This window comes from Ascaphus truei, chromosome 14 (genome assembly GCF_040206685.1).
Source record: "Ascaphus truei isolate aAscTru1 chromosome 14, aAscTru1.hap1, whole genome shotgun sequence".
NCBI lineage: Eukaryota > Metazoa > Chordata > Amphibia > Anura > Ascaphidae > Ascaphus > Ascaphus truei.
The window spans coordinates 30,120,127-30,132,953 of record NC_134496.1 but is presented as its reverse complement, the minus strand read 5'-3'; the positions used below and the strand labels follow the sequence as shown (position 1 = coordinate 30,132,953).

Genomic DNA, 12,827 nt, shown 5'->3' with positions numbered 1-12,827 from the left:
CTGCTTTATGGGGGGGACAGATTCTGTTTTATGAGGGGATTCTTTTTTGTGGGGTGGGCTTCTGTTTTGGGGGGTGGGACAGATTCTTTTCTGTCGGTGAGGGGATTCTGTTTTGTGGGGGGCAGGTCCCATTTGGAGGGGCGAATTACGTTTTGTGAGGGGGGCTTCGTTTGGTGTGTGTGTGGGGGGGAGAGGAGGGTGCCATTTTGTGTGTGCTAGGGGTGCCATTTTGTGTGTGCTGGAGGTGGGGAAGGTTGTGTTGGAGGGGTATTTTGTGGGTTGAGGAAAGGGGGGTATGTGTACTGGGGAAGGGAGGTTGTGTGTGTGCTGCAGAACCAAAAAAGTACTCTTTACTTACCCAGCTTCCTCAAGTCAGCGGAGGAGGAAGCGCGCAGTGCACTGCAGAGGAAGGGTGGCAGAGGACGGCAGGGGCCGCCCTGAGGTGAGAGATGTGTGTGTGCTTACCCAGGTTTCTCAACTGGCCTCGTCATTAATAGAGGGGGGTTGTGTATTGGTGGGAGGGCGGTATTACAATATGTGTATTGAAAAAAAGAAGAAAAATGGGGCGCTAATGTGCAGTACTACAAAGTGTAAACGATACTGCAGTGATTTTAAACCTGGGTTCTGCGACCACCAGGTGGTGAGAGCCATCAGGAAGGGGGGAACTGGCACAACTCCCGTGCTGTCCCAGGACCGATGGCGCGTCGGCACACCACGTAGCTATCTGCTGTCCTTACTCTCCCTGCAGGTGCTGGAAGTCGTGTCAACTTCCGGCTTACATTGGGTAGAGAAAGGGTCAGGCAAGAGCGCAGTCAGTGGTCTGTGACAGTGTCTGTGAGAGTGTCAGTAAGAGTGTCTATGAGAGTGTTAGTGTCAGTGAGAGTGTCTGTGTCAGTGTCAGTGTGAGTGTCTGTGTCTGATTTACCAGAAACTGAATATTTAAGTTTGAGTTACATATTGGTTGACAATATACAATAAAGTTGTTCTTTTTTTTCTTTTCCAATTAAATTGTTGTTATGTTAATAAAAAATAAGCAAAAAGGGGAACTTACAAAATGTGAAACTATTGTAACAAAAAAAATGCATTGTCAATAAGCATGCTTCACCATGTAAAAATGGAAATGTATAATATGTACAAGAGTGTACTGTAAGGGCTCGTACAGCGTGGCGCTGAGCAGGCGCGCACGCTAACGCTAGACACTTTGCGACAATGCACGTGGCCTGTGTGAGCGCTCGGGCGCGCCTGCTCGTTGCTCAGCCGCTTGCCGAGCGAGCTAATTTGAATTGGCCGGTCGCAAGCACGTCACGTGAGCAGTTCGCCCAATGAGGGCGAACCAGCTCTGTGACGTAGAGGCCGCGCCCCCAGACGCGGGCGCACCTAGCCGACCAGGAAAATCAAGGCCGAGCAGGGCGCAGCGCTGGAGCGCCAGCGCAGCTCTACCCACCCTGGACGAGGCCTTAGTGCCCTAATAAAAAGATTTTTTTTAAGTGTCTGTGAGCTTGTGTGTGAGCCTGTGTGTGTGTGTCAGAGTAAGTGTGTGTGTCAGAGTAAGTGCATGTGTGTGCGTGTGTGTGTAAGTGAGACGAAAGATTTAGGGGCGGCGAAAATATATGGGCCTAAAGGTGATAGATTACCCTGGATAGGAGAAGAAACTGAGGGTCAAATATATGGGATTAACTATAGAGAAAGAATTCCCCTGATACAAATCCGGAATACTTTCTATAATCCAATAAGGTGATATGGTAGACAAGAAGCAGAAAGGAACCCTTATGCAAACCTTGACCATGTGAGTTTATAATGTACTTGTAGAGGATTTAGCATTGAATTGCGGTTGTCTGACCATATATATATTCAAACGCATAGAGATCACCCCTCCAGTACAGCATATAAATTCAGCAACAATTGGAATAATACTCACAGTTGAATGAACAATAATAGTCACTCCCTTGTCAGAACCACAACCACAGGAGTTTCTTCACTTGCAGAGTAAAGGGTCCTTGAAGCTAAATCTTCTGTGTGCAAAAAACGTTGAGAGTGGATAACTAATGAATAGTGTAACCCTCTCTCTTTTTTGGCACATTAAATTGGTTTTTATTATCTCCCTTTTGCTTTTTGCTTTTTGTGGTGCAGCGTTTTTTCTGGGCTTTGTGCCTGGTTTATTTCATTGGACCTAAGGGTGGCAAAATTGTAAATCTGCTACTGAGTAGAAATATGAGTTATCTTTTGAATACAATTTTGGAAAGTAGAAAGATAGGTGACAGAAGAAGAGGTGGAGGTCATTTATGGTGCTGCTGGTGACTTTGGGGGTGATTAAATCAGTTAAAAGTGGTGCTGTTGGTAATGGTGTGACCCAGCTACAACTAGTACTGAAGGACAATAAACACACAATTCCGGTAAGCTCTAACCCCAGATCCCACCACAAATATAGATAGATAGATAGATAGATAGATAGATATCCTGCACTCCAGTGGTGGAGTAGTAATAGCTGGTGCTAAGGTCATAAAAATACACAACATACAGTACAATACCTGAAAGGTAAAGAGACAAAAGCACTCACCAGTTCAGTAATGAAAAAATGTATTAAAGTACACAAATACTTGCACAAAAAGTCCAACGTTTCGATCCCGGAGAGAGATCTTTATCACCACATTTTTTTATTTATATACTGCACCGACACACTTTATTCGAGCAAATACCCGGTATGTACCTGGCAGATACCTGGAATGCGCCACTCCTCACCTCTGACAAGCCCCGTTGCATTTGCCTTCCCAGCCTGGGTTCATGCCTGGCTGATGGGCGGCTGATCTGTTAAATGATAATGATTAGGATTTAATAGGCTGCAATGCTTCGCGTGTCTACCAGATAGCATAAATTCATGAATTGTAATGCAGTATATATATATATACTGTGCAGTATTGCAGCCAGCGGGAATAAAATGCTTAAATCCCTGCCTGGAAAATAACTCAATGCACTCGGGCAGAAAACAGTCACAAACCTCAATACACCCGGGTATACCCGAATTCGTGGGACTAGCCGAGCTCGAATAAAGTGTGTCGCCAGTGTATATATAATATAATCAAAAAATAAATAGATGATACGTTCTGTGTCTAACGAAATGCTTTTATTTGTGCGAGCTTTCGAGATACACTGATCTCGATGTTACAATGAATGAAGCAAGGATAACTTAAAAACAGTGTCTCTTGGAATGTTATCTGTGCTTGTCCTTCCCCCGGTGTGGATGTGTTTTATGGCTAGAGGTGTCAAAGGGTAACTGAAAGCAAGTGAAGAAAGAGTGTGTATGTGTATCAGTGTGAATAAAAATGAATGGAGAGCCCACAGTATAAACAGTGCTCTACACAAGGTGTGTGTGGAGTGAGAGGGATATAAATGGTGTGGGTGGGTGTGGCATTGTGAGAGTTTGTAGCACAACTAAAAGTGTGTGTGGATACTATGTGGTCCCTATTGGTGTATATGGATGGAAAAATAAGGAGTATTAGTATGTGTGAGAGACAGTTGTGTGTGCATACATATAGCACAGTATGTACAGGCATGGCCTTTAGCGCTCATGGGAAGAGAGTTCGCTAGTGTCAGTAATGACTCATAAAATTTCGATCTCTGTTTAGGCCACTGCTAAGTGTCCCGAACAGTTGCATAAATTTGTATTCATGCAACCGTCTCTCTTTCGGGGTTTTAAGATTACCTTTGAGTATGGCAACCTTCAGATCATTCATCTTATGGCCAGAGTCAGAGAAATGTTCGCCAACAGGACTGTCTCTTGTTCCGCGTGTGATGCTGTGGCGATGCAGGTTCATTCTCATGTTTAGCCCCTGTCCTGTCTCACCTATGTAGTAGCAGCCCCCTGGGCATTTCATGCACATGATGAGGTACACGACATTGCTGGAGGAACAGGTGAACCCTCCTCTGATTTTGTATTCCCGATTCTTGTGTGGTATTTGTATTGTGTCCGCTGTGTAGAGGCATTATATATATATATATATATATATATATATATATATATATATATATATATTGGAGCCCATGTAAATGGATATTCCAGGCAAAATGTGACACATTGTGTGCTCATTTGCATGTCATCTTCCAGAATCCCTTGCTGCAGTGGGAGACTGTATGCGAGGTGATAATGGTTGAAAGGCAGGGGTGCAGAGCTGTCTAAGACATGTGAATGTGCTCACAAGTGATATAAATATATAGATATATAGATATATCTATATATATATATATCTATATATCTATATAGATATATATATATATATATATCAAAAGGAGTGCTACTGACCGTGGCCAAATGTATACAGCAAAATACAAAAATACCTAATGCTACATCCAGTGTGAAAAAATATATAGTTAAATAGCTCAATGTCAGTATTCTCATGAGTAAGGGTCATTGAGTTAAACCTTTTGGTTAAAGCGTCATAAGCCTGCAAGCCATGCCAAGGCATGACCAGTAAGCACTACCTATGCAAATTCTCATTTACCCCCGCTGGAGGGAGACTGACCTCAGCGGGTCTGTCCACACAGGAACATGAAAAAAAACATCTATTTAAAAAGTGGGGTGGGTGATCTTAAACCCTGGGAGGAGGGGTCTCTAACCTCCAAACAACTGGGGCCAGTTGAAAATAAAAATGAATTAACGGCCTAGTGTGCCTACTGCGTGGTTTACTTACACCCCCCTAACAAACTGAGACGACACAGATTTGTGGAAGTAAAAATGGTCACAGCTTTATTGTTTTAACAATACCTGCAAATAACTGTCAGCCATAATCTTAGTCCTTTGTAATCCCTATTCTTGGTATCTTCCGGCGGGGGGAGCCCTCCTCCACCCGCCCTAATCTACCGTCCACCAGGAGAGACACTCTCCGCCGCGAGAGACACTCTCCACGGCCCCCGTCTACCGTTACTGGGAGAGACACTCTCCACCGCGAGAGACACTCTCCACGGCCCCTAGGTCCCCCTTTTCAGAGCCGCCTGGGCCTACCCGCATAGGATAGAGCCCAGCTGCCTAAGATTGGTGCCAGGGGTACAGCGACCGACCGCCTGCGTCGGCGCCTCCAGCCCGCACAATCTTTTCAGGGGGACCGTTACCTGGCGGCCCATCCGCATCGGATGGAGCCCCATTTCGGGTATTCACGGTGTCCCAACGATGACTGGCCTGACAGTTCCGCCACCCGGAGGACCCATTAAGGCCACTTACTGGGTACTCACCCCACACCCTAAGCTGTGACCCTAAACCCTGACTGCTGCTCGCTTGCAAAGGGCTGCGCATGTTATTAATAAAATATCGAGGGGCCCCCGCTGTGAAGACAGAAAACATGTTAGTAGATTATCTACTTACTCGCCTGCCGGCCCCTAATGTACCCCTTTGAGCATTCGATTGTGCCTCTGAAGCTGCTGGGGGCCCAGAGTAACAGTCGAAAAGTAGAGGTTGAAATCCAAAGATTCCTGCGGTGCACAGTAAAATAGGGTAGAGGACCAGCAAGGTGTTGTTAAAAATCCTTTATTGAAACAGCATGGTACAGGGGACACACACTCTGACGCGTTTCGGACTGGTATAGTCCTTAGTCATAGAGCTGATCCGCACCATTCATCCCCACTGATTTAAAGGGCTAAGCCCGCCCCCCTACGTCATCGCGCTCCCTGCTTTTGGCGCGAAAATCGCTAATGTATAATCTAATTGGCTGGGACTCCCTGCGCACAGAATGACTAATTGCCGTGTATAACTTTGAAGGGGGGTGAAGTACCTCCCCCTGCGTCATCGCGCTACTCCTTTTGGCTAGAAAATCGCCAAGCTATAGCCTCATTGGCTGAGGCTCCCAGCCAATAGTAATGCCAGCTGCCCTGGGTATATCTGAGGACAGGGGGAATGACGCGCATCTGACTTCAGCGCCCAGACCCCTTTGCCGATACGTAGCACGTCGTTGCTAGGCAACGACTATAAACAACAACAGAGAGTCCTCAACACATAGCGATACATGGCTATGTAATGCAAAAAGGGTGCCCAGGGAGGCAAGGAGGGATGGGAGAAGGAAAAAGGGGCGGGGGGGAAGGGGGGGGGGGGAGAAGGGAAAAGGAATGAGAGGAAGGGGAGGGAAGGGGGAAGTGGGGAGGGGGGGGGGGAGGGGAGAGGGGGGGTGGGGAGGGGGGAGGGGTTTTGACTTGCAAGAAAAGCATGTGGGGATGAACTAAACAAATAAAACTAACATGATAAAAACACACATTAAATCAAGTACAACAAAACATGAATAACATACAAATGCATAATGTGGCGAATCTAAAATCTGAAATGGAGGTTACATGTGTGGATTGGGGGAGAAAAATTGTTCACCAATATTTATCATGTTAGCATATTCAACTAATGTTCAATATTGATAATTAATTTTTGGTGATACATAAGTTTTGATCTATGATTAAACATATGTCATAAAAACATGTATAATGTAATAAAGTATCCATTTGGGACAATTAATTTCTAGCTGTGTGAACAATAACCCTGGTTTTTAACGTAAGGCAAGCAATGTTATTATATGAGAATGCACTGGACATTGTATATTCATATTGCATATTATCTAGTACATTTGAATAAACGAAAGCTACTCTAGGTTTTTGGACCAAAATCTAGGGTAAGTCAGTTGATAGATTGGGCTCATTAATCCTTTTAGATCAAGTTAAAAAATGTTTGAGCTCCCAATCTTGGTTCATGCCCCTGGGTGCCAATGTCCCAAGGGCATAAATCCAGAACATCTCCCTACGGTTTAGTGATGCTTCTCTATGTCCTCCTCTAGGGTGTATAGGGATGGTCTCAATGGCACTATACTGTACGTAAGTGTTTTAGTTGATCCTGAGGGACACGTGTTAAAATGACGTGCTACCGGAAAGCGTTCATCGCTGTTCTTTATACTCCGGATGTGTTCTGTGATCCTTACTTTCAAAGCCCTTATGGTCCTGCCTATATAGCCACTTCCACATGCACATTTTAGTAAATAAATTACAAAGTTGGTGTTGCATGTCATAAATGACTCCAACCGATAAATTTGCCCTGTATGGACATCTCTTACTGATTTTAATGGTTCAGCGTATCTGCAGAGATTACATAGGCCACATTTAAAGAATCCCTTAGGCAGAGGTTTTGTATTTTTAGCTTTTAACTCAAACAAACTAGGAGATACATAATTGCCGATGGTTTTGGCTTTCTTAAATACCATTCTAGGTTTTTGTGTGGTATAGGGATCCAAATCTGTATCTAATTTTAAGATTCCCCAATGTTTTTGGAGTATATGTCTAATCTGTTCTGCTTGTTTTGAGAACGTGGTTATGAACAGTGGACACTGATTGTTAATATTATTGGATAGTGTCTTTTTGGGGTTCCTCTTTTTCAAGAGGTACTCCCGATCGGTTTCTAGGGCATAATTAAATGCACTCTCCAGATCTCTCTCTACATAACCACGATCTCTGAATCTTCTCTTTAGATCCTCTGCCTGTGCCAAGAAGGATTCTCTTGTGGAACATAGGCGTCTTAACCTCAGAAATTGCCCTTTTGGTATTCCCTTTATAAGCGGTCTTGGGTGGGCACTGTTCGATCTGAGCAGGGAATTTTTAGAGTTTGTCTTCCTAAAGATATTAGTCTGTATTTTCTGACCCACGTCAATGTACAAATGTAGGTCTAAGAAGTCAATCTGTGAGTCACTATAACAATGTGTAAATCTTAAATTATACGTATTGGCCTCAAGATATTCAAAGAAAGCGTGCAAAGTGTCATCATCCCCATTCCAGATAAATAATAAGTCGTCAATGAAGCGACGGTAGAAAATAATATTATCTCTAAAAGGGTTAGTGTCACCAAATATGTAGATAGATTCCCAAAATCCCATATATAGATTTGCATATGATGGTGCAAATGACGTGCCCATTGCTGTGCCTTGTGACTGTAAATAAAATTGTGAATCAAACATAAAATAATTGTGTTGTAACAAAAACATCACCGAATCTAACAAAAAAGTGTTTTGTGCCAAATTTAAATTAGAATGATTAAGAAAGTGACTGATTGCTCTCGTGCCCAAAGTGTGATCAATAATCGTGTATAAAGAGGTTACATCGAGTGTAACCCAAGTGTAACCATTGAGCCATTGAATTCTTTGAATATCTTGAAGCAAATCCGCAGAGTCCCTTAAATAGGCGGGTAATGTTTTTACCAGAGTTTGTAAGATATAATCAACGTACCTAGATAGACCATCTCCCAAAGATCCAATGCTAGATATAATTGGTCTGCCAGGAGGACAAACCAAGGTTTTGTGGATCTTTGGGAGATGGTGAAAAATAGGCACAGTTGGGAATGGGTTGTATAAGTATGTTGACTCACGACTATTGAGTACTCCCAATTCCCTGCCCAGATCAAACAATTCACGAATCTCTGCTAGATATGATCGTGTAGGATCTTTATCCAACTTACAATATGCCTGTGTATTAGACAGCTGTCTCATGGCCTCTGTATGGTATGCTTCCGTGTGCATAATAACCACATTTAAGGGACTCTGCGGATTTGCTTCAAGATATTCAAAGAATTCAATGGCTCAATGGTTACACTTGGGTTACACTCGATGTAACCTCTTTATACACGATTATTGATCACACTTTGGGCACGAGAGCAATCAGTCACTTTCTTAATCATTCTAATTTAAATTTGGCACAAAACACTTTTTTGTTAGATTCGGTGATGTTTTTGTTACAACACAATTATTTTATGTTTGATTCACAATTTTATTTACAGTCACAAGGCACAGCAATGGGCACGTCATTTGCACCATCATATGCAAATCTATATATGGGATTTTGGGAATCTATCTACATATTTGGTGACACTAACCCTTTTAGAGATAATATTATTTTCTACCGTCGCTTCATTGACGACTTATTATTTATCTGGAATGGGGATGATGACACTTTGCACGCTTTCTTTGAATATCTTGAGGCCAATACGTATAATTTAAGATTTACACATTGTTATAGTGACTCACAGATTGACTTCTTAGACCTACATTTGTACATTGACGTGGGTCAGAAAATACAGACTAATATCTTTAGGAAGACAAACTCTAAAAATTCCCTGCTCAGATCGAACAGTGCCCACCCAAGACCGCTTATAAAGGGAATACCAAAAGGGCCATTTCTGAGGTTAAGACGCCTATGTTCCACAAGAGAATCCTTCTTGGCACAGGCAGAGGATCTAAAGAGAAGATTCAGAGATCGTGGTTATGTAGAGAGAGATCTGGAGAGTGCATTTAATTATGCCCTAGAAACCGATCGGGAGTACCTCTTGAAAAAGAGGAACCCCAAAAAGACACTATCCAATAATATTAACAATCAGTGTCCACTGTTCATAACCACGTTCTCAAAACAAGCAGAACAGATTAGACATATACTCCAAAAACATTGGGGAATCTTAAAATTAGATACAGATTTGGATCCCTATACCACACAAAAACCTAGAATGGTATTTAAGAAAGCCAAAACCATCGGCAATTATGTATCTCCTAGTTTGTTTGAGTTAAAAGCTAAAAATACAAAACCTCTGCCTAAGGGATTCTTTAAATGTGGCCTATGTAATCTCTGCAGATACGCTGAACCATTAAAATCAGTAAGAGATGTCCATACAGGGCAAATTTATCGGTTGGAGTCATTTATGACATGCAACACCAACTTTGTAATTTATTTACTAAAATGTGCATGTGGAAGTGGCTATATAGGCAGGACCATTAGGGCTTTGAAAGTAAGGATCACAGAACACATCCGGAGTATAAAGAACAGCGATGAACGCTTTCCGGTAGCACGTCATTTTAACACGTGTCCCTCAGGATCAACTAAAACACTTACGTATAGTGCCATTGAGACCATCCCTATACACCCTAGAGGAGGACATAGAGAAGCATCACTAAACCGTAGGGAGATGTTCTGGATTTATGCCCTTGGGACATTGGCACCCAGGGGCATGAACCAAGATTGGGAGCTCAAACATTTTTTAACTTGATCTAAAAGGATTAATGAGCCCAATCTATCAACTGACTTACCCTAGATTTTGGTCCAAAAACCTAGAGTAGCTTTCGTTTATTCAAATGTACTAGATAATATGCAATATGAATATACAATGTCCAGTGCATTCTCATATAATAACATTGCTTGCCTTACGTTAAAAACCAGGGTTATTGTTCACACAGCTAGAAATTAATTGTCCCAAATGGATACTTTATTACATTATACATGTTTTTATGACATATGTTTAATCATAGATCAAAACTTATGTATCACCAAAAATTAATTATCAATAAGAACATTAGTTGAATATACTAACATGATAAATATTGGTGAACAATTTTTCTCCCCCAATCCACACATGTAACCTCCATTTCAGATTTTAGATTCGCCACATTATGCATTTGTATGTTATTCATGTTTTGTTATACTTGATTTAATGTGTGTTTTTATCATGTTAGTTTTATTTGTTAGTAGTTCATCCCCACATGCTTTTCTTGCAAGTCAAAAACCCCCTCCCCCACCTCCACCCCCCCCCCTCCCCCACCCCCCCCCCCCACCCCCCCCCTCCCCCCCCCCCTCCCCACTTCCCCCTTCCCTCCCCCTTCCTCCTCATTCCTTTTCCCTTCTCCCCCCCCCCTCCCCCCCCCCCCCCCTTCCCCCCCGCCCCTTTTTCCTTCTCCCATCCCTCCCTTGCCTCCCTGGGCACCCTTTTTGCATACATAGCCATGTATCGCTATGTGTTGAGGACTCTCTGTTGTTGTTTATAGGTCGTTGCCTAGCAACGACGTGCTACGTATCGGCAAAGGGGTCTGGGCGCTGAAGTCAGATGCGCGTCATTCCCCCTGTCCTCAGATATACCCAGGGCAGCTGGCATTACTATTGGGCTGGGAGCCTCAGCCAATGAGGCTATAGCTTGGCGATTTTCTAGCCAAAAGGAGTAGCGCGATGACGCAGGGGGAGGGTACTTCACCCCCCTTCAAAGTTATACACGGCAATTAGTCATTCTGTGCGCAGGAGTCCCAGCCAATTAGATTATACATTAGCGATTTTCCGCGCCAAAAGCAGGGAGCGCGATGACGTAGGGGGGCGGGCTTAGCCCTTTAAATCAGTGGGATGAATGGTGCGGATCAGCTCTATGACTAAGGACTATACCAGTCCGAAACGCGTCAGAGTGTGTGTCCCCTGTACCATGCTGTTTCAATAAAGGATTTTTAACAACACCTTGCTGGTCCTCTATCCTATTTTTACTGTGCACCGCAGGAATCTTGGATTTCAACCTCTACATGAATATTGAGCGTGCTGCACGCTGCATTGGAACAAGCCTGCTGTGAGTATATTTCTCCTCACAGGATACTGGATGACCTGAAATAGTGCTGCAGCACAAGGGTTAGGTATGGCCCGAGCTCCATACAACAATGGTATGTTAACCTTATTCCATTATGACACATGGACTACTGCCATTACACTGAGTGTCTTTTTTGCTGCATTCATATAGCACTGGGTCTCATTACTCTACTTGCTGGCTGATACAGTTTCCTGTTACCATGATATGTGGACTTATATTGATTATTGTCTAAAGGTTCAGATTTGGATTGAGACACTGTGATTGGGACTCACGCCCCAAACCACCGATAACAGTCGAAAAGGCTGCTTCTATGTCAATTTTACAATAGTGCTCCCTCCCCATATGTCTTAATTACCTGAATATAATTATATATATATATATATATATATATATATTTTTTTTTGCGCACCAGGGGAGATCATTAACTGAGCAATTAGGGGGGGGGGTGTGAATGGGCCCACCATACGTCCCAATTTTATCTCCTTTAACTCAAACCCAAAGGTGTGTGAAAAAACCCCTTCTAAACCCTCCTCCAAGAAAAACCCACCTTCTCCCATTCGGGGTACCCCTTTAGCCAACGGCCCACACCGCTAAGGCTGACCGGTGTTAGCGCCTTCCCTCTCCCTTGGCTCCGGTTGCCCAGGGCCTTTGAAGCACTTCTTGACGGGGTGGCTACCCCCCGCACCGGCTACACACATGCCTAAACTTGCAACCCACCCCCCAGCTTGCAGTGTTTAACATTAAACGCCCAACACTCCCTTTTATTGCCCCTGCTTATTGAATCGCTCCCAGGCCGATCGCCTGGAACCTTTGGGAAAGGTGGCGTCGCCCCCCTGCTTCCCCCCGTCCCACTAACTTCATCCACAATTCCATGTCCATCTTCCCCAAACTCAACCGTGTATCCCCCCTGCCACCTATGCCTGAACTGCTCGTCATAATCCCACCACGCTGACCCCCTCGTGTTCGTCATGTATGTTCTGTATCACACTCATGTATCTGATCACATTATGCAATTCCTTGGGATGTTTTGAAAGGAAACAGTCCCCGAACACAATGAAACCCATAACCCAGTTTGCATTACTCCTCACTACCTGCCCTTTCTCGCCCGCCTCTCGCGCGCGTTTCCTCTCTGCTCGCCCCTTTACAGACAGCTTGAACATATCCACATACTTCCTGTTACCTATGTCTCTCTGTGTTCTCCTGGGCAGGTGTGTGTACAGGGGGCTAGTTTCGACTGCAAACGAATCCTCCCCGCTGTGGGTGGAAGTCGCCCCTTTGTCTTTGCGCGCTTTGCGTTTTCCCTTATCTATCCTACGCAGCTTTACCGCCTTGCTCAACGCCTCTACCTGTTTCCTTATGCGCTTTACCCCTGGGGTCTCGTCGCTGTCTGTGCCGCTGCTTGCGTCTGACTCGCTGCTCGCTCTCTCACTGTTCTCGC

The 12,827-nt window shown here is 44.0% G+C and overlaps 1 protein-coding gene across 3 annotated transcripts in view; it reads left to right on the top strand.

Annotated features, from left to right (window-relative positions):
- LOC142465886 (alpha-1,4-N-acetylglucosaminyltransferase-like) overlaps positions 1-12,827 on the top strand; it is a 100,511-nt gene that overhangs the window by 71,768 nt on the left and 15,916 nt on the right. For all 3 annotated transcript variants that reach the window (XR_012787997.1, XM_075570296.1, XM_075570295.1), the window contains one exon: positions 363-442. The gene's annotated coding sequence lies outside the window, so the exon portion shown is untranslated. The remainder of the gene's footprint in view (positions 1-362; positions 443-12,827) is intronic.